This window comes from Cebus imitator, unplaced genomic scaffold, assembly GCF_001604975.1.
Source record: "Cebus imitator isolate Cc_AM_T3 unplaced genomic scaffold, Cebus_imitator-1.0 Scaffold63, whole genome shotgun sequence".
Lineage (NCBI taxonomy): Eukaryota > Metazoa > Chordata > Mammalia > Primates > Cebidae > Cebus > Cebus imitator.
In genome coordinates, this window is record NW_016107378.1 from 6086977 (window position 1) to 6114627 (window position 27651).

Genomic DNA, 27651 nt, shown 5'->3' on the forward strand with positions numbered 1-27651 from the left:
TGGAGAGGATGGAGGGGACGGAGGGGGTGGAGTGGACGGAGTGGGTGGAGAGGATGAGGGGGTGGAGCCTCCCTCACCACTTCTGCTGCCTGGTGACCTTTGAGCAGAAAGTGCCAGAGTCTGTCCTGGAGTGGCTTCAGGCAGTGCTTCTCAGGCCCTTAGGTCCTTATGATCACTTGGAGTCTTGTGAAAATGCAGTTCCATTTGGACAGACCTGGGGTGGTGGAGAGTCTATATTTCTTACAAACTCCCAGGGGATGCAGATGCTACTGAACTTAAGTAGCAGGACTCTAGGAAGGATAGGCCAACTATGGAGGCAGGGAGGACCCGGGAAGTGTGGAAGAAGAGTTTTGGTTGAGAGCTGAGTTTTTCTAGGGTCCAAAGCTGGACAAGACGAGCAGGCATCCCTTCAGACTATAGATGATGATGATGATGATGGTGATAATGATTTGCACTTTTGCCTTGCTGTTCTCCAGCAACAGTGTGCAAGTCAAGGGCGAGTTTGTTGGTTTATTTTCAGCTGATAGATTTGTGCTAGAGTTTCCACCGTGGTGTGGCATGGAGCGGAGGAACAATTCTGAGGATTGTTCCTTCCTTGCTTGGGAAGACATCCAGCATCCTTGGCATAGCCCACTAGATGCCAGTAGCAACCTCCCTGATTACTGTGGCTGCCCCAGTCTGCTCTGGCTGCTATAACAAAATACCTGAGACTGATGTGTGATTTACACACCATAGAAATGTATTGCTCACAGTCCTGGAGGCTCTGAAGTCCAAGATCAACGTGCCAGGAGATTCTGTGTCTGGTGAGGGCCCACACCTCATAGGTGAAGCCTTCTATGTGCCCTCTGGTGCCAGAGGAAAAAGAGACTCACAATCTCCCTTGGGGCTCTTTTATAAGGAAAGCCATCCCACTCATGGGGATGGAACCCTCATGACCTAATCACCCAAAGGCCTTACCTCTTACTACCATCACCTTGGTTAGGTCTCAGCATACAAATTTTGGAGGAACATCAACATTCAAACGAGAGCAGTGGCACTTGAAAAATGCTCCTGAAGGGCGGTGCTGCCCCTGGCTGAGAGCTGCTGAACTAGATGTACCCCCTGTTGAGGGCAGGGACCACGGTGTAGTTTCTATATCCTGAGTGGCTGGCATCATGCCTGGCATGGTACAGGAACTTGATAAATGTGTCTTGCATCAAAAAAAGGCAGCCTCTCGGGCACTAAGAGGATGTCATTGTGAAGAACCCCTGCTTCAGGAAAGAGTCAGATTTGTGTGCCTCTGCTACACCCAGCAGGGGTGGCACCTGCTGAGGATGGCAGCGTCCTGACCTGGAGGGATGGCTGGGCGAGACAAGAGGCAGGAAATGATGGGGCCTTCTGAAGTCAGCGCTGCTTCCTTGGCTTTCCCCTAGGGCTCTGAAGCTCCGTTTTCTTATAAAAAGCCTGCTGAATGTTTGAGTTTTCTATGCATCTGTCTGTTTTTGGGCGGAGCTGCTGGAGCATAAGGCCTATTTTTTTCATTCTTATGTCCTCAGGGCCTAGCACATAGTAGGTGTCTTGTGAATGTTTGGAAAGAACTATTTGAATTCCTTAGGGAAACTGGCTCTTCCTAGGAGCTCAGCAATAGATCCTTCTGTTTCACTGAAGATCGAGTTTGTGATGTGAATCCTTACCCCTACATTTATTCATGCAGTTATTAGTTCATTCATTCATTCAACAAATATTAACTGAGAACCTGCTAGGTCCCAGGCCCTGTGCTGAAGCAGGAGGAGGCAGGCCTTGTCCTTACCCTGGAGCTGAGGGTGTGCTGGGGTGAACAGATATTAGTCCAAGAGTCAGACAAGCAATGGGAAAATGACAGCCTAATAAGTGCTTCTAGGGGAAAGTATGTCCATGGCCTGTGAAAGGCTGTGAGGTAGCCCGTGTCGGGTCTGCATGGTGCATGGGCAATGGAGGATGGCAGGGAGGGTCCCTGAGGGGGTGGAGTTGGAGCTAAGATCTGCAAGGAAGAGCTGGGCGTGGTGGCTCACGTCTGTAATCCCAGCATTTTGGGAGGCCGAGACAGGTGGATCACTTGAGGTCAAGAGTTCGAGACCAGCCTTGCCAACATTGCGAAACCCCATCTCTACTAAAAATACAAGAATTAGCTGGGTGTGGTGGTGCGTGCTTGTAATCCCAGTTACTCAGGAGGCTGAGGCAGGAGAATTGCTTGAACCTGGGAGGCAGAGGTTGTGGTGAGTTGAGATTGTACCATTGTACTGCTTGGGAGACAGAGCCAGCCTCTATATATAAAAAAAAAAAAAGAAAAATCTGCCAATCTGTAAGGAAGTGCTTAGGGTACTAATATTTTTTCTAAGCATTAGAGGATGCATAAGTAAATTTTATCAAGGCTTTTTAATAGTTATTTTATAATTTAGCATTTTTGATTTTGGATTATGAGTAAGGTAAGTGCTTTTTTTAATTTTTTTGAGACGAAGTCTCACTCTGTTGCCCAGGTTGAAGTGCAGTGGTGTGATCTTGGCTCACTGCAACCTCCCTGCCTCACGGATTCAAGCAATTCTCCTGCTTCAGCCTCCCAAATAGCTGGGATTACAGGCATGCACCACCACGCCCAGCTAATTTTGTTGTCCTTTTAGTAGAGATGGGGTTTCACCATGTTGGCCAGGCTGGTTTTGAACTCCTGACCTCAGGCGATCCACCCACCTTGGCCTCCCAAAGTGCTGGGATTACATGCGTGAGCCACCACGCCTGGCAAATGCTCTTTTGTGTATATAGGTTCTCCCCACGTCTTGGCCCTGGGTCTGAGATGTGTAAGAGGTAAGTGGGTGGAGGCTAGCGAGAAGAGTGCTGCAGACAGTGGGGAGAGCACATGCAAAGGCCCTGGGGAAGCAGAGGCAACACAGGGAGTGGGGAGATTGGCAGGGACAGGGGTGGGTACCCAGGGAGCAGTGAGGTAAGGGCATGGCGTGGGCTGGGGCCAGATCACACAGGGCCTTGCATGCCATGGAAAGGGATGGGGATTTTATTCTAAGCCCAGTGGGAAGCCATTGGAAGGGTGAGCCGAAGGGTGACGTGATCTGATGTGTGTTTGTAACAGATCCCTCGGCTGCTGTGGAGAGCATGGACGGGTGTGTGGATTGTCGTGGGGGTTTGTTTATAGGTTTCTCCTTCCTGGCTGGCAGTCATGGGTCCTGGGACCACCTGCCACGTGAGGCCAAAGGTGCCCTTGTGTCATCGGTGCCCAGGGCCATTACCTCACTCTGGTCTGGGTTTCTGGACTTTCTCTTCTCTTTCTGGGTCAGGCAAACCTGGCCTTTTGAAGCCAGATGGAGGCAGAAGACCTTCGGGTGATGTTTAGATTTTTAAGTCGCTGTGAATCTCACTGAAGTGACCTATTTTCCTTCCATGTTGCTCTTGTATTTTTTATGAATGGATGATAAAAATGTGGCAGGGTCATTTGTTTTAATTTCCTTCTGACACCTGGATTCTGCGTTTGGTGGCAGCCATCCCACCAGTGGCTGGAAGTCTGCCTCCAGGCAGTGGGGTGGCCCTGGGCCCAGCTCACACCTGGCTCCTTTGTGGATGGCAGGGCAGCATGCCCTGGCCCCCACAAGGCAGCGAACCCCCTTTAGAGCACAGGACTGGAGGGTCAGCGCTGGTGCCCAGGGATGGGACTGGTTCCAGTGTGTCTGTCTGGTCAGCCAGGCAGCTATGGCCGTGGCTGGTTGGGGTGAGAACTTGAAGCCTCTATCTTTCTGGGACTACAGTCCTGCCCATATTATGGAGGGTCCAATTGTTAGATGGAAACTAGTTCTTCAGGGCAAACTGGCCTCACCTTTGATGGGGAGTGGTGAGGGGTCAGTTCTGAGAGATGACAGCCTCCAATGCCCATGAGACCAAAATTTACCTTTTTTCCTAGGGTGGCCATTTGTGGTCATGTCTCTCCCTGTTTTCCAGGCTGTCTCAACATTCCCCACCTCGCCCTTGCCCTTGAAGTATGTGGTGCCCTTGCCCACGCTGTTCTCTCTGCGTGGGACACCACCTTGCAGTATGCTTCCATGTAAAGCCACTCTGTCCTTCTGGTCTTCCCGGCAGCCTTCCCTGACCTCTACACAGATGGTCGTCCACGCGCCTTCTCTGGGGCTCTCAGGAGCACCGGAGCACTTGGACACTCCCTTGTTTCTCAAAATACATTTTTCTTGTTTTATGCTTGCTGTGTAAACTTACTGTGGGGCTGGGCGCAGTGGCTCATGCCTGTAATCCCAGCACTTTGAGAAGCCAAGGTGGGTGGGTCACCTGAGGTCAGGAATTTGAGATCAGCCCGGCCAACATGGCAAAACCCTGTCTCTACTAAAAAGACAAAAATTAGCTGGGCGTGGTGGCGGGCACCTGTAGTCCCAGCTACTTGGGAGGCTGAGGCAGGAGAATTGCTTGAACCTGGGAGGTGGAGGTTGCAGTGAGCCGAGATTGCGCCACTGCACTCCAGCCTGGGCTATGAGAGTGAAACTCCGTCTCAAAATAATAATAATAATAAAACAAACTCACTGTGGAAAGTCTATTAAGTAAGGAGAAGTGAAAAGAGGAAAATGCAGTTATAACGTGGAGATCCAGAGAGTCGTTTTGGCATTCATCTGTCCACATTCTCATTCTGCAGTCTGCTTTGTTTTGTTTACCTATAGGTTGTAAACAGCGTATCACATTGTTTAATATTGTCCGAAGGCCTCCTTTTAATCAGCTTTACAGTGTTACATTGTGAGGCTGTGCTTGGGTGTGTATTACAGTCCCCTATAGCTAGGCAGAGGGCATGCCCCATCCCAGTGATCGCCATGCTGTGACCATGGGGAGGCTTTGTGAAGGGCTGAGGCCTTGACTTTGTTGAATAAATGAATTCTCCCTTGTTCTCATCTGTCTCCTGATGTACCAGATAAGCCTGTATTTAAGGCCTTCTTCTTCTCCCATCCCAAGTGCCTTCCTATCTTCTTCCCAGAAAGGAGACCTGACATCCTACTCTGCTGTCATTTAACCTTTAAAAGTGCAGGCCAATAGCGCAGGTGGCCAAGAGGCTAGCAGGGCTGGGCGGATGTGGATGCACAGGGTGGCCTCCTGGAGGTGGCAGTGTTGGCACCAGCTCATAAGTGGTTTCCAGGCCAGAAGGGAGCCCAGCTAGGTGGGCTGCTGATGAGCAGGAGGGACTTCAGTTGGAAGTGGAGGTCCCTCGAAGCTGGGAACTTTTCATGCCTGGTTCTAAGCTCCAGCAGCTATATTTGAAGGCCACCCATATTTGAAGTGCAGCTGAGGCGGCATTGTGGTCTTTGGACGTCTGGTGTGTGCGAGCTCTGCACGCGGTTACATGGGAGTGGAATTCTGTCCTGTGTGTGTGATGAGACACAAACCTTCATACTCCCTCCAGACCTATTGGAAGCTGGGAACAAAGCCTTCATTTCTTCAAGCATGGATGAAGGGATGCTTGTTCACTGCATCTTCCTCTGCATCAGGCTCCGTGCTGGTTCCTGCTCTCACTGAGCTCAGAGTCTTGGGGGTGTGGGTACAGCCATCCCAGTTTGCTCATGACTGACTGACTAATGGGCTTCCTGGTATGTAGCATTTTCAGTTCTAAAATTGGGAAAGTCCTAGGCAAATTGAGACAAGTCGGTCACTGGGTTACTGTCATCTAAGGAGAAAGTGGTGAGAGCCCTGCGGGCAGGACTGAGGGACCCAGAGGACGTAGGACGTCTCTGGATTTCCAGTTACAGGCGTGGCAAGCGTAGTGGGAGTTTTCGAGGAGTGTCATGGAGTGGGGTTGAGATCCCTAGAAGGGGTTCTAGCGAAGATTCTTCCCTTCTCCTTTTCAGTTCTTCATGCTCTTGCTCCTGTGTTCCCCCTCTGGCCATGGTGTAGCCAAGGTGTTTCAGAGGGACCAAGACTGTCCTCTGGAAAGTGGATATCTGGGACCCGGGCTCAGTCATCCCTTTCTGCGTCCAGGCCCTCTTTGAAGAACAGGATTCCCCAAAGTCCACTCTGAAGGGGAAACCTGCCCTTCCTCCCTGGCACTGGATAGAGTCTACTGGGGTAGACTTCAGTGGCTTCATTCATGGCCTGGGTGCATCACTCATCGATTTCTTCACTCACCTCTTCACTCAACTCAGGGCTCCTGTTCATCTCTTACGTGCAAAGCACTGGGCTGGGCACAAGCTGGTGCTGCATTGGGCTCAGGGCGGGGCATAGAGGAGCTGGGAGATAAACCACCTCTGCCGCCTAGCGAGTTGGGGTGACCTAGGAGCCAGCCAGCTCCAGAAGCCTTAGCGGCATCTCATCCCGGCAGCCAGTAGGAAGGAATCCATTAAGTCATCAGAGCCGGATCCACCCCTGCTGGGTCAGCCCCAGGCTGACCTCAGGGGGCTGCCCTGCTGGGCACCTCTCTGGAACCTTTGTCCCTAGAAGTGTGTCAGGGACCTTGGGAGAGTAGAATCTTGCACCCTTCTCTAGTAAGAGCCATTTGTCCATTGAAATGCAATTTTCTCCTGAAAGGACAAAAAAGACAAGAAAGGCCAGCAGGGTGAGGGTGGGATTTGGGTCCCGGCTCCAGAGTAAATTTCCAGCGTTCAGGTAAAGTCTTCCAAAAATGTAGTGTTGGGTGCATGGGCGCCCTGCCCCAGGAACCCCCCATCCCTGATTCTAAATGCCGTGTGCCTAAAAATTAAATTGAAGTCAGAAAAGATTTTAACTCCTTCATGTGCTTTAAAAAAATGCAGTGAAGGAAAACCCCAAGCTGACGTCATGGATGGAGTACAATTCAAAGAGAATACATTTTTTCCAAAAAAGAAATTTCTAGAGGAGGTTTCTTTGTGTGTTCCAGAGGCCACGACATGGTTAAGCAGGTCGCCTCCCTTGTCCTGGTGCACCTGTGGGGAGGTCCTAGCAGCAACTGCAGAGCCCAGAAGGGAGGAGGGCCCAGCGCTGGAATGCGGGCATGTGCATGCTTGCGCGAGAGTGTGTTGGTGCATGTGTTCGTATCAACACATGCACACATTTATCAAATTACATCTGCTTTTACCTTTAAAATTTTATGAACATGAGCATATGGTGCATTATCCTGCCATGGAGTGTGTGTGTGTGTGTGCGTGTGCGTGTGCGCGCACGTGCGTGTGCGCGTGTGTGCACGGGCAGGTCTGCTTGGCGCTCACTCTTCCAGCACACATGGGTCTGTGGAAACTCCTTTGGAGATGAGAGCCTGGAAGCGTGTGGGGCTGTGGGTGAGCCGGCCTCCCCAGGGCCCCAGCCTGGCCCTTGGCCCACCAGGCTATGAATACATTTCCATCCATCTCTGGCCCCCATCACCTAGGCAGCTAATTCCTCGGAGCCTCTCAGCCTTATTAAAGTCACAGATCACTTTCTTGAGCTTAACGCTGTCAAGACCAAGCGTGCCCCTTGTTCCGACCCCCTCCCGCCATCCAGCCTCTCCTCAAGGGCTGGGGGTGGAGATGAGGGTCCCGCCAGCCCCCCGCCCCCGCCTTTTCCCCTCCTCGATTTGATCTGCACGACGCCTTGCAGTGATCAGTGAGGTCACCTCAAGATTCCTTCAGTAAAGCCCTTGGCAGGGATACAAGGGCCGTCACAGCTGTGCTGCACAAACCAGCTTCCACAGGCGAGGATGGGGCTGGCCCACTCGAAGTGGCTCCTCGGCGGAGGGGTGCGAGGCTCGCTGCTGATTTGGAGAACACTTCTCCCGTCCCCGGCTGCCTTGGCCTCCCCTGTTATGAAATATGGATGGTACCGGTTCCAGCGTTCGGAGACTCGCTGGCAGTGTGAGCGTCTCCAAAGGCCCGCCTTGTGCATGCACCTAAACACTTCACTGAGCAATCTGTCAACATGTCAGCAACACATGTTTTGTAAAAAGCTTCCAGTGGGAGTAATGACTCCCACCAGGACTTCCAAAATGCTTTGAATTCAGCAGATTTCTATTGCGGGCATCCCCTGGGGTGCCTTTTACAATGCCTACATTTCAGAAATTTGAGCCACAGACCCCTGGGGGTTTCCTTTCATAATGCCTCAAAATGTAGGGTTATATTGTTGGAAGTCCCCATGGGGTCTTTATTAATACCTGAATTCTGAGGAACTGGAAATTACACAGGGCACTGCAGGGGCCCAGATCCACACCAGGAAGAAGAGAAAAACTCTGTGGGGAGATTTTTTTTCTTCATGCAAGAGTGAAAGAGAAGAATTTACTAAAGGACAAAATTGAGTGTGTTTGAGCTTCCTTCATTTAATCTGCCTTCTAGAACGCTACAGTAAATTCTGCAACGGGGAAGGGGGGAAATGACTTCTATTTTTAAATCTCACTTTGATATTTTAGGGGCCAGAGTATGCTCTCTTTACACACCCAGTGTCGAGGGGGTATTGTTTAAAAATAAATTATTTTTCTTTTTAGTAATTGAAAACACCTCTGCCGTGCCCCTCTCTCGGGTCTCCCCTCTTCCTTAGAGCTGTTAAGCCCCTGTAGCGCGCTGCCGTCTCATTATCATTAACCATTTGGGGTCGGTTTGAGATATTGGCCCACTTGCTCCCCTCCCCTCCCCTCTACTCCTCTGCCCTCCCCTCTGCACATTAAAGATGAGAAAATCAACCTTGGAGATGGTCCAATCTCCCGTGTGAGCCGGTTTCAAACCCTCGCTGCTGGTTGAGGCCGTCAGAATAGGAAATATCAAGGCTGCCAGCTACTTTTTTTGTAAGCATTTTGCTGCTGAAGTCTTGAAAAGACAGAGGGGTGCCTTCCTGTCCCCCACCCTACACACACACGTGCGCATGCACGCACACGCACACTCACCGGTTTCCACGGGTGACTCATCTCAGCCTCCACCACCTGCATACTCACCTTCGGTTCTGTCTTTTTAAAAGTTATGACTTAAACATGTTAAGCCTTAGGGTTAATTTAAGCTGCCTTTTCCCTTCTAAATCTGGCACTTACTAGCTTGCTGAAAAGAGACCTCTCTATTTCTATTACAATCTCATTGACTGGGACAAGAAAATAACATTGAGAGAGCTAACTTACAGCAGCCAAGGCCAAGAAATTCTAAGTTGCTGGTAAGACCCTCCTCCCTTCTCCTCCCGCCTCCCTCCTCCCTCCTCCCTCCTCCTGCCTCCTCCCTCCTTTCTGCCAGAGTGACTGGATCACACAGGGGATTCTGGAACTCACATTTTCCCCCCTTGGTGAGACTCCCAGACGGTGTTCAACCATCTGTGGTCCCGTGGGCCCAGCAGAGGGGGCCTGAGGAGGGGGGTTTGCCCATCAGGAGCTGGTTGGGTCAGATGCTCACAGAGATCCTCTGCACCCACCCCGAGCAGGCTGATTAATTAAGCAATTGCATCATTGATTCAAGGTTTGTGATTTGGTGCCAGGGCGCTGGCGGCTGCGTTCCTGAGCATTGCTTCCTCTCCCTGGGCTGTGAGTTGCAGGATCCCTTTCCTTTCTCCAGCCCAATTTTCCTCCCGGGTGCCAACCCTGTATGCTCCGCCAGGAAAGGAACGGCCCCCTTGCATTCCAGCTGCCCCTCCGCCCCAGTCAGGAAGCACTGTGCCTCCTGGGGTGTCGTGATGGGTGGGGCTGTGGGCCCTGAGCAGACCTCAGGAGGGGCCTTTTCTGCTCCCAGCAGGCCCTGTGGGCTTCAGCAGGGGCTCGGAGGCAGAGAGGGCAGGGAACCCTGTGGCGCTGATTTGACATTTTTAGCCGAAGACCTTTGTTCAGACCAATTTCCAAGTAGCTTGGGGTTGGAGTGCGTTCTGCTTTTTTTTTTTTTTTTTTTTTTTTTTTTTTTTTTTTTTTTTTCTTTTTTTTTTTTTTTTTTTTCTTTCAAAGCGATGAAATAGAATCTGACCCTGGGAATCCCATTCTTGCCATCTCTTTCCCCAAGCCACCCTCTTCTGATTGACCAAGGAGGCCTGCATTTCCCGGCAGCCTCTGGGGCTCAGATGGTCTTTGGCTTTGAAACCCTGCTTCCAGCCCAGCCCCTCACTCCCGTCTTCTGAGGGCTGCAGACTCCCCTGGGAGGCTGATATCCTGGCCTGGAGCCCTGGCTCCGGAGCTGCTGTGGGGTGGGGTCCACTGTTTTCCTGTCCTCCTCCCTCTTGGAGACTTTGGCCCTCACTTGGCCTCAGGGTCAGTGGGTGGAAGAGCCATAATATAAAAATTTAGCCCACTTCCCAGGAACACAGACTTTTCCAAAGGAGGTCCAAACCAGGCAGCCAGGGCCCCTTCAGTTTTCATCCAGCAGGGGTGGCATGGTAAGAGCACTCAAAAATACGTCAAAACCGAAAACACCAAAACAACGAAAAGCCGGACAGTAGAAATTTCCTTTTCCTGGTGAGCCTCAAAGTAAACAATGAAGATAACACCTTTGGAAAGAGGGCACGACAAACTTAGATTCATTCGAAAACCCATCCTATTTGCCAAATCAGATGACAAACCTCCTTCCAGCATCAAAATCCATGTGGTTCCAGGGAAGAACGGGGGTAGGGGGAGTGGCGTGGGGGGAGCCCTGGAGCCCCCAAACAGATGTCCAGAGCGGCGAGGCCAGAAAGCCTCCACAGAGCAGTGATTTATTTTATTTTTTAGATGATGTTTTGGCCGCATTTATTTATTTATTTCCAAAGGGCTATTTTTGGCGTCTGCCTGGGCTCCTTTGTAGCAAAGCCCCCTTTTCTAGAATTTCCTTTCCTTTATTAGAGTTACAGCTCAGCTTTGTGCGGCCCCCGGGGGAGCCGGCCAGCCGCTGGCAATTTCTCTCAGACACCCAATTACCCCCTGACGTCAGTGCCGCCTCGCCCAGCTCCCCTGGGTGCTTCCATTTTTCCCTTTGTAACACTAATAGCTGACTAGCTAAGTGCCTGTCGGCTCCTTGGCAGAGGAGTTGATTGTGTTTTCGGCTGGATACTAAATCCAAAAACTATGTAAAAATGTCAATAGGTGAGTGCACATTGATTTTGGTTAGTCACAGTGATATTTGAGCCCCTTTGGGGACTCTGTCTGGGGAAGTATTTTACAAGAAAGATAATATAACAGAAAATTACTGGAGCTCCGCGGGTCTCTGGTGGGTTTCTTAGGGGCCTGCTAAATTGCTGTAGAATCAACAAATGCTTTATTAATCTAAATTTGTGGTTTTGTTCTTTCTTCTCTTCAGAAGGTTGGAGTTTTAATGACGCAGGCGGCTCCGGCAGCCAGGCTGGGCGGCGCGGCCCACACCTTGGCTGACGGGCTGGGGTACCCTGGCTGGTAATGAACTCTCAGAGGGTCCGGGAGCAGGGCAGCTGTGTTCCCAGCCGGCTTCCTGGGGAATGTGGAGCAGGCGCCGGGCCCACCGCTTGCCAGGCCGAGGTCTGTGTGAGCAGATAAAGTGAGGGGCTGAGGGCCTGGAACAGCTGTGGCGGGCCAGGCTGACTGGGAGAGGCTGATAAGAGCCCAGAAGGAGCCCAGGCGGGCGGCGTGGCAGCGCCAGAAATCTGACGGGGTATCACTACTGGCAAAGAAAGTTAAACACGGCCGGATCCGGGGGATGGTTGGCGGACCTGCGGAGAAAGATAATGGTAATTGATGGAATCAAAGTCACAGCACAGCCTTGTGTTTTCTTGGCAATTAATTCCCCCACCCCTCTCCAGTTTCTAACCCCCTGGCATTCTTAGAGCCCAGGATGCCCCGTGAGCAGGCTGCACACTCAGATAATCAGCACATGCCCTCCCTGCTTTGGGGGGCGGGAGCAAAGGAGATGCAGCCAAGAAAAGACACAATTAGAGACCTGGTTTAAAAAAAAAAAACGTTACAAACAAACAAGTCAGAAAAAGAAGACCCCACTGAAAAGTTAAGGACGTGTCACTCTGGGAGCTCATCTGATCTTGCTCTGGAAGGCAAAGAGGAAAATCGATGTCTTTGTTAAGAGTGCCGCATTGTGCGTCTCCTGGCTGGGCAGGACAGTGTGGAGTCAGGCCGGTCCCTGCACACACATGTGTGCTGCCCCACATGCTGCTGTCGGGGGAGGCGGTGTAATGGGACAGTGGTTCATGCCACAGACAGATGTGCCCACCTCTTCCTGTGCGTTCTCCTGTCCCCTCTGCCTTTTGTCCCTTGAAAGGCATTGCTCCCTGACAATGGGCTAACCAGGCTGATTCGAGTCGCTGCGGGCTCATGCCGCCTGCCTGCACTGTAGGTGAGGCTTTCAGCCGGCCTTTTATTGAGTCACTGACAACGTGTGCATGCTGGGACACACCTGCTTGCAGAAACACGCGTGAATGCAGAACTCTGACACTCCCGCCTATCCCACTGCACGGTCCCGGGTGCTGCTTCCAGGGCCAGTCCCGTCATGTCCCAGGGAGCCCCTATGTTGGCTCCAGGATCTTAAGCAAATAAAACACTCTAAAAAATTTCCCCAGAGCCTTTTGAAATTAAAATCAGTACGCTGTAAAACTGCGTGTCAGTCTGGTGTGTGAGATGCAGGCCTCCAAATAACTGAAATTGTATGAAGGAGGCGATTAGGAGGCCTTCTAGGTGGTTCTACCTGGTGCTCGGCCTGGACTCTGGGAGCCTACTTAGGAAGTAATTAGCATTTTGGAGTGAGCTCTCCTATTGGAAGGAGATGGTGATAAGCCAGAGGGACTTTTAAAAGACATCATGAGCTTGTCCCTTGTGCAGGGTTCCTGGCTGTCTCTCTTTCTGGGAGCTGCTCTGCTCCCAGCCCTTCTCTGGTTAAGTGACATCTGTTCTGTACCCAGAAACCAGGAGGCAAGAGAGATCCGGTGGGGCAGGGACTTAGAGGCTTCTGACTTATTTGACCACTTGTCCTGTCTACTCCATCCCACCTTGGTGAGAGGCTGAAATGAGCCTTGCTTGGAAGCAAGGTCCTGAGCCCTGGGGAATTCTGGAAGGTCGAGGGAAGATGTGGGCCAGCCCCTCACCAGCCAGCCTCCTCCCCCACGATGGACTGCATTCCTGCGTCAGCCCTCCGGCGGTTCCCTGTGAGCTTTGTCTCCTTGACAGGGTGGGAGGAAGGAGGGTTTGGAAAGGAGGCCCCCCTGGTGACTTCTGAGCCATCAAAGCCAGCCCCCCTCCTGAAAGGGCTCTGCAGGCTGGCAGCTGTTTTGGGGCCTGGAGAGGAGACAGGGGGCTGGTCCTTTGTCCCTTGGAGGAGGCTCCCGGAGGCCCAGGCCTGCATGGCGGGCAGCCACATTAACCTTCCACCCTGGGTGGGGGGGCTTGCTTGAGGTCAGGCACTTAATGAGGCCAGGTCCCTGGCTGTCCCCTGCCAGGATTCTGGCAACAAAGGCCCAGTCAGGCTGCACAATGAGGGGGAGGTGGCTGGGTGGGGGTGGGTAGGTGCTGTCACAGCCTCTGTGGTCCAGGGTTTCCTTCCAGCCCACCCCATGCTGGGCACTTCAAAGGGGCTAGGGGAGAGGCCAGCCAGGCCAGGCGGGCCTGGGCCTCCTTCTCCCAAAGCCACTGGAGGTAGAAAAACACCTTGAGAGCAGGGCTGATGGAGCCAGATTTTTGGAATCTGGCACCATGGGGAGCCCCTGGTATGAGGTCCTTCAATGGCAGCCTGGTTTCACTTTCTTTGTTTGGAGCTAGAGCTCAGTGTGGCCCAATGACTTAAATCAGAGCCTTCTAGCCTTTCATATCAATAACAATAATAATAATATCTCATGTATGAGGATGCATGTCACTGAATTCTGAGCATGCTCTCTCCGCCCCGTCCCCCACACACCATCGCAATGACTTTTCTATCTGCTTAGTGAGGCTGAGGAGCAGGCATGAGGACCTCTGTCATTCAAGGGAGAGGACAGGAAGGAAAAGAACAGTTCCAGGGCTCCGTGCCTGCCTCTTCTCCCTTCATCCCCGACTTTGTGAGTTTCCAGAGTAACAGTGAGAGTTGGGCATGGGTTCCCATTTTTCAGATGAGTCCCCACTGGGGTCAAAGAAGTTGAGTATACCTTCCTGAGATCACACGGCTGGCTCCAGCACTTGCAGACTTTGTGACTCTTGTGAATTTCCTGAAGCTCTCTGTGCCTCAGTTTCCTCATCTATAAAATGGAGATAATAACAGTACTGACCTCAGGGCCGTAGGGAGGATGCATTGGAATAATGTGTGCAAAAGCTTGGAGTGTGCCTGGCACAGAGCAAGCACTCAATAGTAGCTGTTGTACTAAATTTCTTGTACTAAATTGTCTAGTCTGGTTTCCAGTCCACAATCTCCAGGCTCCAGAGCCAGTGCTCTTTTTGCTTTATGATCAAACAAAATAAAAACCTGTAAGGGGCCCAGCACAGTGGCTCACGCCTGTAATCCCAGCACTTTGGGAGGCCAAAGTGGGTGGATAACCTGAGGTCAGGAGGTGGAGACCAGCCTGGCTAACATGGCAAAACTCTGTCTCTACTAAAAATACAAAAATTAGCTGGGTGTGGTGTCGCAAACCTATAATTCCAGCTACTCAGGAGGCTGAGGCACAAGAATCACTTGAACCTGGGAGGCAGGGGCTGCAGTGAGCTGAGATTGCGCCACTGTACTCCAGCCTGGGCAACAGAGTGAGACTCTGTCTCAAAAACAAAAACAAAAACCTGTACGGTTGCTGAGGGATCCTTCACCTGAGCTGCTCGGTGTAGAACTGGAAGACAGAAGCCCAGGGCGGGAAGGGACTGGCTGTGGGTCTCAGGGTGAGTGGGGTATGGGTGTGTGAGCCAGAGGCTGCCTCTGAGGGTCACACTCTCACGTCTTCACTAGGTGGACAAGTGTTTGTAAGGCTTGGTCATATTTTGCCTGGTTTCCCTTACTTGCAGAGACACATTTCTTCACATGAAACCAGACCTTGTTTTGTGTGTTGGAAATGCTGACAAGTATTTCCCAAGACTCTCCCTACCCTTCCTCAAGATGCTATTAGGAGTAATACTCCACCCTTACTGTGGCCGGGGAGGGGGGGTGCCTGTCCTGACCAGGGACCACCAGAGCCTTTCCTGGATAGAGGAGGGCAGGGCCTCTGTTCCTTTCCCTTGGAGGCCAGTGGAGTTCTGTATGTGGTGTGTCTGTTGCAGGAGAGGAAGGCGTAGGGCATTTGAGGCTTAGAAGTCTGGGGGTATAAAGAATGGGAAAGAAAAGGTATCCCCTGAAGGTAGCTCAGCACGGGGTGGGGGTGTGCGATTCCTGATCCCTGCTTTCAGACGAGCAGAGGTAGGATGTTTTTACCATGTGGCCAAAAAGGTATTCAGGGCTAAAGGCACAAAATAATGTGTGCAGTTAGTTTTACAAATCCAATTCCACTGCAAGTGCCCCTAGCAACTGGGGGAGTTAATGGGACTCCCTCTGTATCATCTGGCACGGTGAAGACTCATGCTCTGCTCTGTGCACCCAGTCCGCCACACATCTGATCATTTTTAGAGAGGGCTCTGTGTGCTCAGCACTGTGCTGGGTCCTTGGTGATAGCAAGCTGAATAAGAACAGGTTTTGATCTCCAGGAATTCAGTCCCCACCTCTCTCCCGTCTGCTCCTCCTTCCTACTTCCCTCCTTTCCCTTCATTAAATATCTATTAAGCATCCTTATTCCCTATGCTAATAATAAGGGGTCCATAAACATGAGCAGGGCATGGGGAGACCCTTGGACAAATACTGAGGGAGGAGTGTTGCACCTGCAGAGGAGTTTTCATGAGACTTGGCTCTAGCCTTGGCTTTGACACTGCCTGTGAACCTGACCATGTTACTGACCTGTTCTGAGCTTTCCTTATAAAAGGAGGATGTTGAACTGAGCAGTGATGGCATTGGGCAGGCATCTTTCAGTTGCAAGGAATGGAGACGCATCTCAAACTGGCATAAGGATAAACCTTCAGGCCTGGCTGGATCCTTAGGAGTTCATCTCTCTAGTGTTCTTGTCTTTGCTTTCATTTTTGTTGGCTTCATTCTCTGCCAGGCTCTTCCTAAAAGAGGGCAAGTTAATCCCCCTTCCCCCAGTGGCTCCAAGCTCATAGCCTCCTTGCCGAGGTAGAGCATCTCTTTCCTGTAGTATAATGAGGTCTCAGGATTCACTCTGATTGGCCCAGATTGGTCATGTATCCATCCTTAAGCCAATCACTGTGGCTGGAGGGTGCAGTGCTATATGGCCAGGCTTGAAGTACCTGAATCACACAGCAGTGGGGAGTGTCTGCTCAGGGAAGACAGGGCTGGTTTACAGAATGCAGGGATAGATGCTGGCCAGGCTGAAAAGCATGGAGCATTTCACCACAGTCATTGATAAGCATCCTTTGAACCTTATTCACACATAAGATAGGACGAGGAGCCTGACTGTGAGTTCTAATGCCATCTATGCGTCCTTACTGTGTGACATTTAGCAAGTTACTCAACTTCCTGAGCCTCAGTTTCCTCATCTGTAAAATGTAACTAACAATAGCATATACCTCATATTTGCAGGTCCTTCCCATACCCTGCTCATTTCTATGAACCCCTTAGTAGATATTTGATGGATGGAAAGGAGGGAAGTAGGAAAGGGAAGCAGGGGAGAGAAGTAAACGTGTTAATCCAAAAGTGCTCAGAACAATGCTTGGCATGTAATAAGCACTTAAATAAATGTTAGCTATCATAATTTTCATTTATTCACACATTTATTCATGAATGCTATGGCGCAACCGAGCAGGTGAATACATCATAATCTTTGCCCTTGTGGAACTCACAGAGGCATTCTACAATTGCTTTTCACTTGTTCATTCAAGAAACATTTATTAAGCACCTACTATGTGCCTGGCACAGTGTTAGGCTAAGCTCAGGACACACTAAGGGTGAAGGAAAGAACCCCTGTCTTCATGGAGATTTCTGAGGTATGTTTGCTGTCTTCACTTCTCATCTGATCACTAGGGACAGCATTGTCTTCTGCAGAGAGACTGCATAGAAAGAGTAGATGTGGGCATGTGTCAGAAACCGAAAGTGGCCCTTTATCTGGCGTGCAGTGAGTGGGTGGGCATTGGCCTGTCCGTCATGGGCATCCACCCAGGATTGTAGCTTTTCCCCATCCTGCTCCTTGTCCTTTCTCCAGGCTTTCCCATGTGTGGCTGGTCCCCTGGGTTCTGCATCTTTAGCAACATGGACTAGGGGACTGCAGGCTTCTCAGTCTGTACCCTGCATGGTGAGGGGAGGCACTAGGGGTCAGGCATGGGGTAAGGTGCTGGTTCTTGGGTCCAACACCGATCGGGCCTCATTACCCTGTCCTACCTCAGCTTGGAGACTGAGGCCCCACAGGGGGATTCCATGCAGGGTTTGGGCCTGGCTTCAGTCTGGGTTTTCTGGTTTGTTTCCTGGGGCAGACCCTTTGGCTCTGTGCATCGGGCTGCGTGCTAGGGGTCTGGCAGAGAGGAGTGGAGAGGGAGAAATCCTCATCGTTTTCTCCCTTCCAGCCCACGGGAAGAGGTCCTCACATGTGAAGTGCTGTGCAGGAGAAATGGGGCAGGTCGAGTGTGGTGGCTCACACCTGTCATCCCAGCACTTTGGGAGGCTGAGATGGGAGGATTGCTTGAACCCAGGAGTTGGAGAACAGCCTGAGCAACACAGTGAGACAGCTGTCTCCACAAAACAAATTCAAAAATAAGCTGGGCATGGTGACATTCATCTGTAGACCCAGCTACTCTGGTGGTGAGGTGGGAGGATCTCTTGAGCCTGAGGTGGAGGTTGCAGTGAGCCGTGATTGCACCACTGCACTCCAGCCTGGGCCACAGAGTGAGAGACCCGGTGTCAAAAAAGAAAAGCAAAGAAGAGAGGGGAGGGGAGGGGAGGGCAGGGGAGAAGGGGAAGGGGAAGGGGAAGGGACAGTGGGGGTTAGGGCCACAGCTGCCCAGTCCCTCAGCAGCAGGAGGAAGCCCAGTGCCCAGCCCCAGGCTCGTAGTCACTGCATGATGGCGCTTCCCTTGTGCAGCCGCTCTGCTGATCCTTTCCGTGTACCCCATCTTCTATACCCTCAGCATCCGTGTTACATGGGAACGTTGAGGATCCTCTATTTTAACCTGTGAGGAAACGGAAGCTCAGAGATGTTCAGTAATTTGCTCACAGTCACCCAGCCAGGATGCGGCGGAGCATGGAGGCAAACCCACGCCTGTCTGAGCACACAGCCCAAGTTCTTGGTCACTAAGTCGTACTGTCCCACAGAGTGAATGTTTGCACAGAACCCAGCATTCCCCCAGCTGGGAGAGCACAGAAGGTGGCCGATTTTCTAGCTACAAGTTGGCAACTTGGAGGACCAGAACTTGCCAAGAGGGCTCTGGCTCTGATAGATGAAATGTGTTGGAACCCACTCTATGTCTCTCTGTCTGACTCTTCTCTGTAGGGCCCTCTGTCCCCGCCCACTGATTCTTCCTCACTAAGGAGCTGCCCCTCAGCCCCCTCCGCTGGCTGCTTCTGAGAAGGACGTGATCAATGTCTCTGGTCAAATGCCTGGGCCTCAGGCTGGAGCTGTGGGCTGCCGGCCAAGGTCACCCCTCCTGTCTCCACACACTCCCCAGGGCCTGCGGCTGGTGAGATGGGTTGCTTTAGTTTGCTGGCGGACCTCCTGGCCATCTCTGGAGCTGTAGCCTCCTTCTGCCTGCTGTGCCCCACCCGGGCCTGCCATCTCCTTGTTCCCAGGCCGCTATCCCCCTCCCATCCTCCAGACTCCTGCTGGGAGCACTTGGGGGTGCCTCTCTGTGCACCCCTACAGAGAGTAGTAAGGCTTCCGGGAGGTACCAGCCTGCTGGGCATGGATAACCCATTTGTTTTACCCAGTGGTACCCTCTTGATAACTCCTCCAGAACCTCTCTGGTCAGTACTTTTTCTGCAAAGGGATTTATGAATAGGAGTGGAAGCTCTGAAGAATCCCTGGGACATGATGTCACAAAAGAAAAGCAAAACAGATAATTTGAATTATTATTATTATTTTTTAGAGATAGAGTTTTGCTCTGTTGCCCAGGCTGAAGTGCAATGACTTGATCCTAGCTCATTGCAGCCTCAAATTCTGAGCATGTGTGATCCTCTTGCCTCAGCCTCCCAAGTAGCCAGACTCCAGGTGCGCACTACCATACCTGGCTGTCTTTTTATTTTCTAGAGGTGGGATCCCACCATATTGCCCAGGCTGGTCTCAAACTCCTGGCCTCAACTGATTCTCCTGCATTGGCCTCCCAGTGATTTGGATCTTGATAGTTCTGTGTTCACATTCTTTCTCTGCCCACAGTGTTTAACAGTTAACATATTCGTGAGTCTCAGCTTATCCCTCTGTAAAATGGGCCACTGAAGCTTCCCTTGCATGGAGATGAGGGTTCAGGGCAGTCATGGGCACGAAGGACCGGCACACCACCCCATACACTGGGCTGCATTTAGTAGATGGTGGTTCTGTGCCCTTTTGTGTAGAACAGGACACCCCTGGGGGTGCAGGGGGTGGTGTAGGGTGTGGAGGGGAAGCCTTTCCTGGGGATGGGAAAGCAGTGAAGGTGGGGCAGAGTGAAGCAGTCCAGACTGTTGTCCTCAGTGGATCTGGGAGAGTGTCCTCAGCTATGGAGCTATTTGGTGGCAGAGCTGGGTCACTGCCCTCGGAGCCTTTCAGACCTGTGGGGTCCAGAGACGTGGCCATTCTGAGGGAAAACTGCCCTGGTCTTTCCTGTCGGGGGAAGAACAGCTGCCCTTCCCAGATAGACCTCTAGCCTGGAGGCCTCCTCGGGTGCCACCCCGCCTGTCCCTGACCTTGGTAAAGTTATGTGGTGTACCATGCATCTGGGGCCCCTGGGGTGCCACACGGGATGGCTTGCAGTAACTCTCAGGGCCTCTTGGCCTCTGGCTGGGTGCTCTGGAGTGTAGGGAGAGGGCAGTGTCCTTGTTCCCTCACAGACACTGTGGCACCCTTCGACCTCCTGGAGGTCACGGAGGTGTGGGGTGGGCTTTTAATATTTCTGAAAATACTCCAGGAAAGCAGCATATCTTTGCAAATATTTGCCAAAATCATTTTTTTCTTTTTGAGGCAGGGTCTCTCTCTGTTGCCAAGGCTGGGGTGCAGCAGTGCCATCATAGCTCATTGCAGTCTTGACCCCTCAAGCGATCCTCCCAACTCAGCCTTCTACGCAGCTAGGACCACAGGCATGCACCAGCACGCCTGGATAATTCTCTTCACCCACCATTTTTCTTTTTTTGTGGGGGTAGAGATGGGATCTTGCCATGTTGCCCAGGCTGGTCTGGAACTCCTGGGCTCAAGCCATCCTCCTGTCTTGACCTCCCAAAGTGCTGGGATTACAGGCATGAGCCACTGTGCTCAGCGCCCAATTCTTTATTTTACCACACTATCCTAAGTGTGGTATAGACACATACCCTGAGTAAACACATGAATCAACACATCGATAGGAACAAATTCTTCTCATCCCTACACCCAAACCTCCAAATCCTCACCTGTACGGCTGTGCTCTGGGCCAAGATCTCCTGAGGTGCCCGGTGTGCTGGCCTGGAGCCAGGGTAGTGCAGGCGGCCCTCAGCCTGGCCCTAGGCCCTTGCTGGTTTCGGGAGGACAGCCACTGGCCCAGGAGCTTCCGTCGAGTGGACACTAGGGTGGTCATTCCCAAGGAAATGGGACACCAACCATAGGGCATCTCTGGAGGTGCTGAAAGAAGCAAATCCTACAGCTTGAAATCTGTTTTCTGCTCCCCACCCATCGTACTGCCTGCCGGCACTGGGAATTTGTAAGTTTTTCTTTTTTATAATGAGTCTCTCATTTATCACGTGAATAACACAGTCATCCTCCATTGTTTGTGGATACGTTTTAAGCGGGTGAGTGCTGTAAAGGCGTTAATTATTTAAGTCACTAGACATTTTAAATGTACCGCTCTTTTGGTCACCTTGGCCTGGCATTTCTTCCTTGATAAAATATACATGGAGTCTCCCAACTTGGGAAGACCTGAGCCTCATTCACCCTCCGGGGGAGCCACCCGGGCGGCCAGCAAGGCTTCTTCCTCGTGCTTCCCACTGCGTGGGGATCTCGCTGGCCTCCCTGGCGCAAACCTCCACCGACTTCCCTCTGCGGAGCAAGAGGGCGGGCTCCTATGTCTTTTCTGTTGAAATGATTTCTCTTGCTCCTCCCCTTGATACAAAAGACCCAAGTCTGGGTCCAGAGTAAGTTATTTGTAATGCATTTTTAGAGTCCATATTGCAATATTACCCATGACTGTCTGCTGTGTAGAAAAAGGAGGAGTTTGCGTTTGAAGTTTAATCCAGCTTCTACTTAAGCTCAGTCCCTGGGCAATCCTTTTTTCTGCCGCTGAGCTCAAACAGCCGGGCCTCAGGTTTGATCTGCTGCCCCACGGAGCCCTGCCCAATGTGAATTTGAAGAGTTTTTTTTTTCCCTCTCAACCAGGGAGACTTGCAAAAAAAAAAAAAAAAAAAAAGTCACTGTGGTCTGCATCGTCCGCTCCCACCGTGGGTCCCTGGGTCCCTCCCGGAGGCTCTCTGGCTGTTTTTTGGGAGGGCGGCTGGGTTGGGACCCACCAGGGCCTTCTAAGGTGCAGCTGTGTCCCTTCCTCGGGGTCTCCAAGGAGCCCCTCTGAGCTCTCTCTGCTGGATGACGGCAAGCACTGGGGAGTCTGGGAGTCCTGTCTCGCATGTGGGGGGCAGAGAAAAAGGAGGGAAAAAAGGGAGGGAAATGAAAGGCGCGAGTTTGTCGGGAACTGGTGCTGGCTGTGGAAACAGGAGCCGCAGCAGGATGGAACCTGGTGGCCTTCAAAACTTTTCTTCTCCCCTCTCTCCACATGACTCGGAGGATGCAGGCAGTAATTAAAGGCCCCCCTGGCTCCTCATTTTCTGTGCCCACGTCTTTGATCTGGCTCATGTTGGGCGGCTATTTTCATTGTTCCTGCCTTTCTTTCATTCTTTTTTGATGGCAGAAATGATGATCTTTGATTCCAGAGTCGGAGGTGGGCAGGAGAGTGTTACAGGTCTTACATAATGCATCTTTCACATCTTATTTTTAAACGCGGGCATAATCAGGGCCGGGTAGAGGCTGGGCTCGGTTTGCACCTGTGTGTGGGGAGAGGCGGTTGCCCGCCCTGCAGTGCTAGCCTGGGGTAGGTGGGGACAGCTAGTCTCGTGCAACTGAATGAAAATTACTAGAGGAAGATTTCCCCCCGTCCACCCCTTCCTAAATATAACCTGGAGGGAGTTTTTCCTAATTGTTCCCTTATGGTGAAAAATGTGCTGAGAGAAGGCAGGACAAGGAAGGCCCTGCCTGCCCAGCCGGGCGTCTCTTGGTGGTGGCCTGGGAGGCCTCTACACTGTTTATTAGTGGATGTTAATAAATTAAAAGGGGCAAGCCACGTGGGTGGCATATGACCAGTAACTCAGGTAGCCGAGATGAAATGGGGGTGCTCTGCCAGATGCGGAGGGGGTGTTGCCATCTGGTTCCTCTGCACACCCTTCCTGGGGCTTCCCTCCAGGCAGGAGACCCTGGGGCAGACAGAGATGAGAAGGTGAGTCCTCCTCCATGGTTAGGAACCTGCGATCAAGCTGGGATGGGGCTGCGAGGCTGGTGCAGGGATTGCAGCCTCTGATGATGATGGGGGCTCTGCCAGGAGGCGAGCAAGCGTGGGTACAGGCTGCTGGGGCAGGTGAGTCGAGATCATCCTTGCTCCTCTGTCCGTTCCTGTCCATGGCTGCCTTGCAGGAGGCTAGGCCTGGTGTTGCCCAAGCTTCTAGATTTCTAAGAGAAGCCAGCCACTTAGGTTCTTATGGGAAATCTCTTAGAGATGAAAAGGAAGCAGTCTGCCTTGGTCGGGGGACAGTGATGGTAGGGCTGGGCTGTAGGAAGCCTGGGTGTGGTGGGAGGGGGTGATTGGAGCATCCAGGCTGCCTGATTGTGGTGGGCCTGGCAGGAAAGCCTGGGAGAGCACCGACAGGGGACCCGCCTCCTCTGTGTGGGGCGTACTCAGAAGGCCTGTGTGCTCCGAGGTGGCTGCAGGGCTGATGATGATGATGAGCTCCACAGGACCAGAAGGTTTTCACACATGATACCTGAGGCTTCATGCCACCTCTGCTGCATGCCCGGTATTCATGAGGGCATGGTCCCCTCCTGCCCCAGCATGGAATACAGAGCCCCTGTGAGACCTGCCTTGTACTTTGGGCACTGCTAAGGAAGGCTCCCAGGCTGGCCTTCTTGCCTGCCTACCCAGACTCAAACAGCAGGACTTTCAGGCACTGAACTCCGGATTGCATATTCACTGAGCACCTACTTTGTGCCAGGCTGTATGCTGAGTGCTGAGTGCTGGGCATACAATGGTGAGCCAGACAGGCCTGGACTTTCCCCTGTGGAGCTTTCAGCCCATGGAGGAGAGGGAGAGCTACACAAACCACCCCAGAAATAGCTATGTTTATCTTCTTGGCGTGGAGGTGTCCGGAAGGAAGCGCGTGGGGCGTGAGAGAGAAGCAAAGGCTTCTTTTGAAGAATGGACACTGGAAACGAGGGCGGAACAATGAGTAGAAATTATGGGGATAGCCACCCAGAGGGAGGGTTTGAAGACCGCAAGGCGGGAGGGTGCTGGCATGTTGGGGGACGGGTGGTAGGCAGCATCGGGGAGCTCAGTGAGCCAGCAGAGCGTATGGATGGGTGGGACCAGGTGGGGCATTTGTTCTATCCTGGGAGCAGTGCGAGTGGTGGGGTCTTGGCATCCTCAGACTTGCCCTTTGCAGAGTTCCTGCCAATGCCCTGTTGAGGAGGGCCGTGGGCAGGTGGGGCATTGAGAGGATGGTGGTGAAGGCAATGGCGACCAGTAGCAGAGGGTGTGTGTGCGAGAGCCGTCTTAGCCACGTTGACAAGGTATGGAAATTGATTAAATATCGGGGAAACCCAGGAGGACCCCTGAGTTCCTGGCTTGGTCATTGAGGTGAACAGAGGGATCTTTCCTGAAGTGTGTAGGGATAGAGAAGGAACAGGGTTGCAGGTGGAGAATTCTTTCCTCTTTTCTGACTGCACTGGGCCAGGGCAGGGCCTGGGGACGAAGCTGGTAGGGACAGTGGGGTGCCAGTCCAAGGAGCTAGAGTCTGGCTGCTGCTCAGCCCCTCAAGACCCCAGGCTGCATGTGGGCAGGAACCTCCATGGCTCTTTCCCTAGCTGAGCCCACCTAGTCCATGCCTGGCACACAGTAGGTGCCCAATTAATGCCTGTTGAGGAGACCCGCTCTAGGAGGCTGCAGAGCAGTTAAAACATGCTGGGATGGGGGTGCTGCTTGATGATTCTGCCCTGGGCTGCCTCCTCTTCCAGCTTCAGGTGCTGAGTTTTGGTGGCTGCTGCCTTCCAGAGGGAGGCCCTGAGCTTGAGCTCTAGCTGTTGTGCCTGGCTGGGCTGCGGATGCCCGCTTGCTGCGGCCCCAGATGGAGGAAGCCTGTCCGGTGTCCCTGATTCCCTTGTAAATCCTCCTGGCTGGCCTGACTGGGCCTCCGAGGCTGGGGGCGGCCATCAGCCTGTGCTGACGGTTCGTGTGCCGCTGCCTTTCTGGGCTGCAGATTCCACCCGCTGTCCAGCTGCATGCAGATCTGCTTTGCCTGGTGTGTGCAGAGCTTGGTGCCAGCCTTCACGCACCCCAGCTGGCTGCGTGTCAGGGACCCCTCGTTTATGTCCACCAACTTTGGCAGCTTCTTCTTGCAGCTGGGCTGGGGTGGAAGTGGGGTGCTGCTTAGCCTGGTGGGAGGGGCCCAGGGCTCAGCTGAGGGGAGGTCTTGTAGGAAGATGTGGGCTCCACCCCCTACCTGAATTGGACAGCCGCTGTTGGGTCGTTGGGTCCGGGCAGCTCTCCTAGATTTGCTGCTTGGGGTGAAGGAGACTTACGTCCTGGGGCCACTCACAACCTGACCAGAACCTTGAGGGGCGCAGCTTCTCTTTTCCTCATCTTCGCCCCAAAGCAGGCTTTCAGCAGAGGCATGAGCGGGTCTGGGCAGGCCGTGGGAAAGTTTCCTCATTGTGAAATGGGAACATCAGACACCCACCAAAGACCCATTTCCCCACCACCCAACATTTAATTCACAGCATGGACATCCTCAAGATGGTTGTAAATGTCCCTTTAATTTTCCCCAGGGCAATTTCAGTATAAAAATATCCCGGATATATCTGGCTGTGTTGTTATAGTCTTAAAACCTGAGAATTCAATAGATGAATCTCAGACAACACAGTTAGTTGAATTTTGAGAAGAAAATTCCTCATTACCCAAACACCCTATTTTCCTGATGGTATTTTTTTCTGTTGGTCTTTGTCTGCACGCGTGCGAGTTTACAGGATTATAACCAGAGGGTGTCTAATACATTCTGCTTTTTTTGCTCATGAAGTTCATGGTCTCACCTGTCTCAGTGGTCTGTGGTCCTTGTAGCTGCTCTTTTTAATTTAATTTAATTTTATTTTTTGAGACAGGCTCTAGCTCTGCTGCCCAGGCTGGAGTACAGTGGCACAATCACAGCTCACTGTAGCTTTAACCTCTCACTTTCAGGCGATCCTCCTGCCTCAGCCTCCCAAGAAGCTGGGACTGCAGGTGCACGCCACTAAGCCTGGCTAATTTTTAAATTTTTTGTAGAGGTGGGAGTTTGCCATGTTGCCCAGACTGGTTTCTAACTCCTAGGCCTCAGCCTCCCAAATTGCTGGGATTACAGGCACAAACCACTACGACTGACTAATTTTCAAATTTTTTGTGGAGACAGAGTCTCACAGTGTTGGCCAGGCTGGCTTGCCACTGCTCTTAATGCCCGCTTGAGGAGCTGGTTCGAGATGTGGATCAAGTGCTCAGCGTCGTACCTGGCTTACTGGAATTACACAGGGGGCCTCTCTTCCTCCAGTTCCTTTTTGGACAGTGGCCCCTAAGGGAACTATTCTCAGTGCAGCTTGTGGCGGAGAGGAAAGCACTTCTTTAATTTGGAGTCAGGAGAACTGAGTTCTAGCGCTGGGTTACCACTCAGTGGCTCTGAGTGAACTTGGTCCTTTGTCTTCTGGGTGTCAGTTTCTCTGTCTAGAGATGAGGGTTGTTCTCCTCCGCCACCCACATCCTAAAATTTGCGGTTCCAAAGAAGGAATACACTTATATTAAGTATAAGGATACATTTTCAGCATTAAGGTATATATTTGTATTGAGTTATTTGTAGCTGTCACTTTAGTAGTGGTTTTACACTTCCGGGGTGTACTTTCTGGTCAGTGTCTGTCTCCTGAATGAGGCCGTGGGCTCCTCGAGGGCTGCCTTGGCCTCGGTCACTGCTGAATGCCCCACCGATGGCACATGGGATTGCTGAGTATTTGTTGAGTGAATGGTCAGACGGTAAAGTTGGAAGCAGGCGCCAGCAGCCCTCTGCCACCTGTTCACAACATTGTAATTGGAGAGAAATATAGGGAGATGGCCACGGTGGGTCCCCACTGCTCTCGGCACTGCAGCTCTGCAGCCTCGAGAAGGTCCCTCCTCTTTATCGGCACAAGCGGAAAAGCGACTGGGGACCCCCTCAGCCCTGAGGCTCCCTTGCGTGACATGGGTGGCCGGTAGGGTGGGGGCCCTGGGCTGGTTGTGGTAGGGGTATCTCCTAGATGCCCACTCCTTTGAAGTCCTGACACCCACTCAGAGCCACCAGTACACAGCACAGACTTAAGAATTGCCGTCATGACGAAATAACTGCGGTTTATCAAATCCTTTCAACATGCAGCGTCTTGTCTCATCATCGCAGTGGCCTTGAGAGGTGGATATTGTGACCATCGTTTCCATTTTGCAGATGAAGAAACTGAGGCTCGGAGAGGGTAGGGAATTTCCCTGAGGCCACACAGTCAGGGAGCAGCAGGGACAGTGTTTGAACCTGGGCAGTACGCATGACTGACCCCTGCTGCGTCCTTCGGCTCAGCACCCCCACCAACCTGTTCCCTCGTCCCGTCTCTCAGGCCCTCCTGTCGTACTTGGGGCGACATCCCATCTGTCAGAGGTTCTGTTCAGGCCAGATGCAAGGCCCCTCCTGGGATCCCAGACCAGGACAGAGGGATGTGAAGGGAATTCTCAGGCTGTGTCCATGCTCCAGACCCTAGCGTTGCAAGTGTGGACCGGGAGGGTCTGGCAGCCCTTGCCTCTCCCCCAGGGCTGGGCCTTCTGTGCCCACTCTCCTTTCCTGAGCAGGAGGGGTGGGATGTGCTAGGCCAGCCTGGCGCTCACAGCAAGCTCCAGCATCATTGTCTGCTTGTCTGCTCCCTGGCACTTTCTTTCGTGAGGTCCAGGGAGAGGGTTGGACGAATGGGGGAAAATGGGGTTGAGAGAAAAAGGGGCAGGAGTAGGAAGGCTGAATACAGGAGCCGGCAGGGAGGCAGGACAGACCGTCCAGGAGGGCAGAGAGGGAACTGGCCAAGAGCTAGCAAAGACATAGGAGGGGTGACAGCTGGCTCCCAAAGGGGAAGGGGAGGAGGAGCAGGAGACAGGGGGCCAATTAGAGGACAGAAATGGAGGGAATGGAGGAGGATTGAGGGGAGGCAGAGAACAAAAGGAGAGAAAGGTAGAGATGAGGGCTGTGAGGGGTGGGAGCTTGTTAGGTACAGAAAGAATTCTGATGCTTGAAAATCATAATGTTGGGCTTGGTGGTGCATGCCTGTAGTCCCAGCTACTTGCGAGGCTGAGGTGGGAGGATCAGTTGGGCCTGGCAAGGG

The 27651-nt window shown here is 52.3% G+C and overlaps 1 protein-coding gene and 1 long non-coding RNA gene across 2 annotated transcripts in view; both read left to right on the forward strand.

The window, feature by feature from the left end:
* ZNF423 (zinc finger protein 423) overlaps positions 1-27651 on the forward strand; it is a 360445-nt gene that overhangs the window by 146211 nt on the left and 186583 nt on the right. The gene's annotated exons all lie outside the window — the stretch shown is intronic.
* Positions 11186-12411, forward strand: LOC119471503. The gene is made up of 2 exons (XR_005200573.1): positions 11186-11577; positions 12120-12411. It is a non-coding gene; the product is annotated as an uncharacterized LOC119471503 (long non-coding RNA).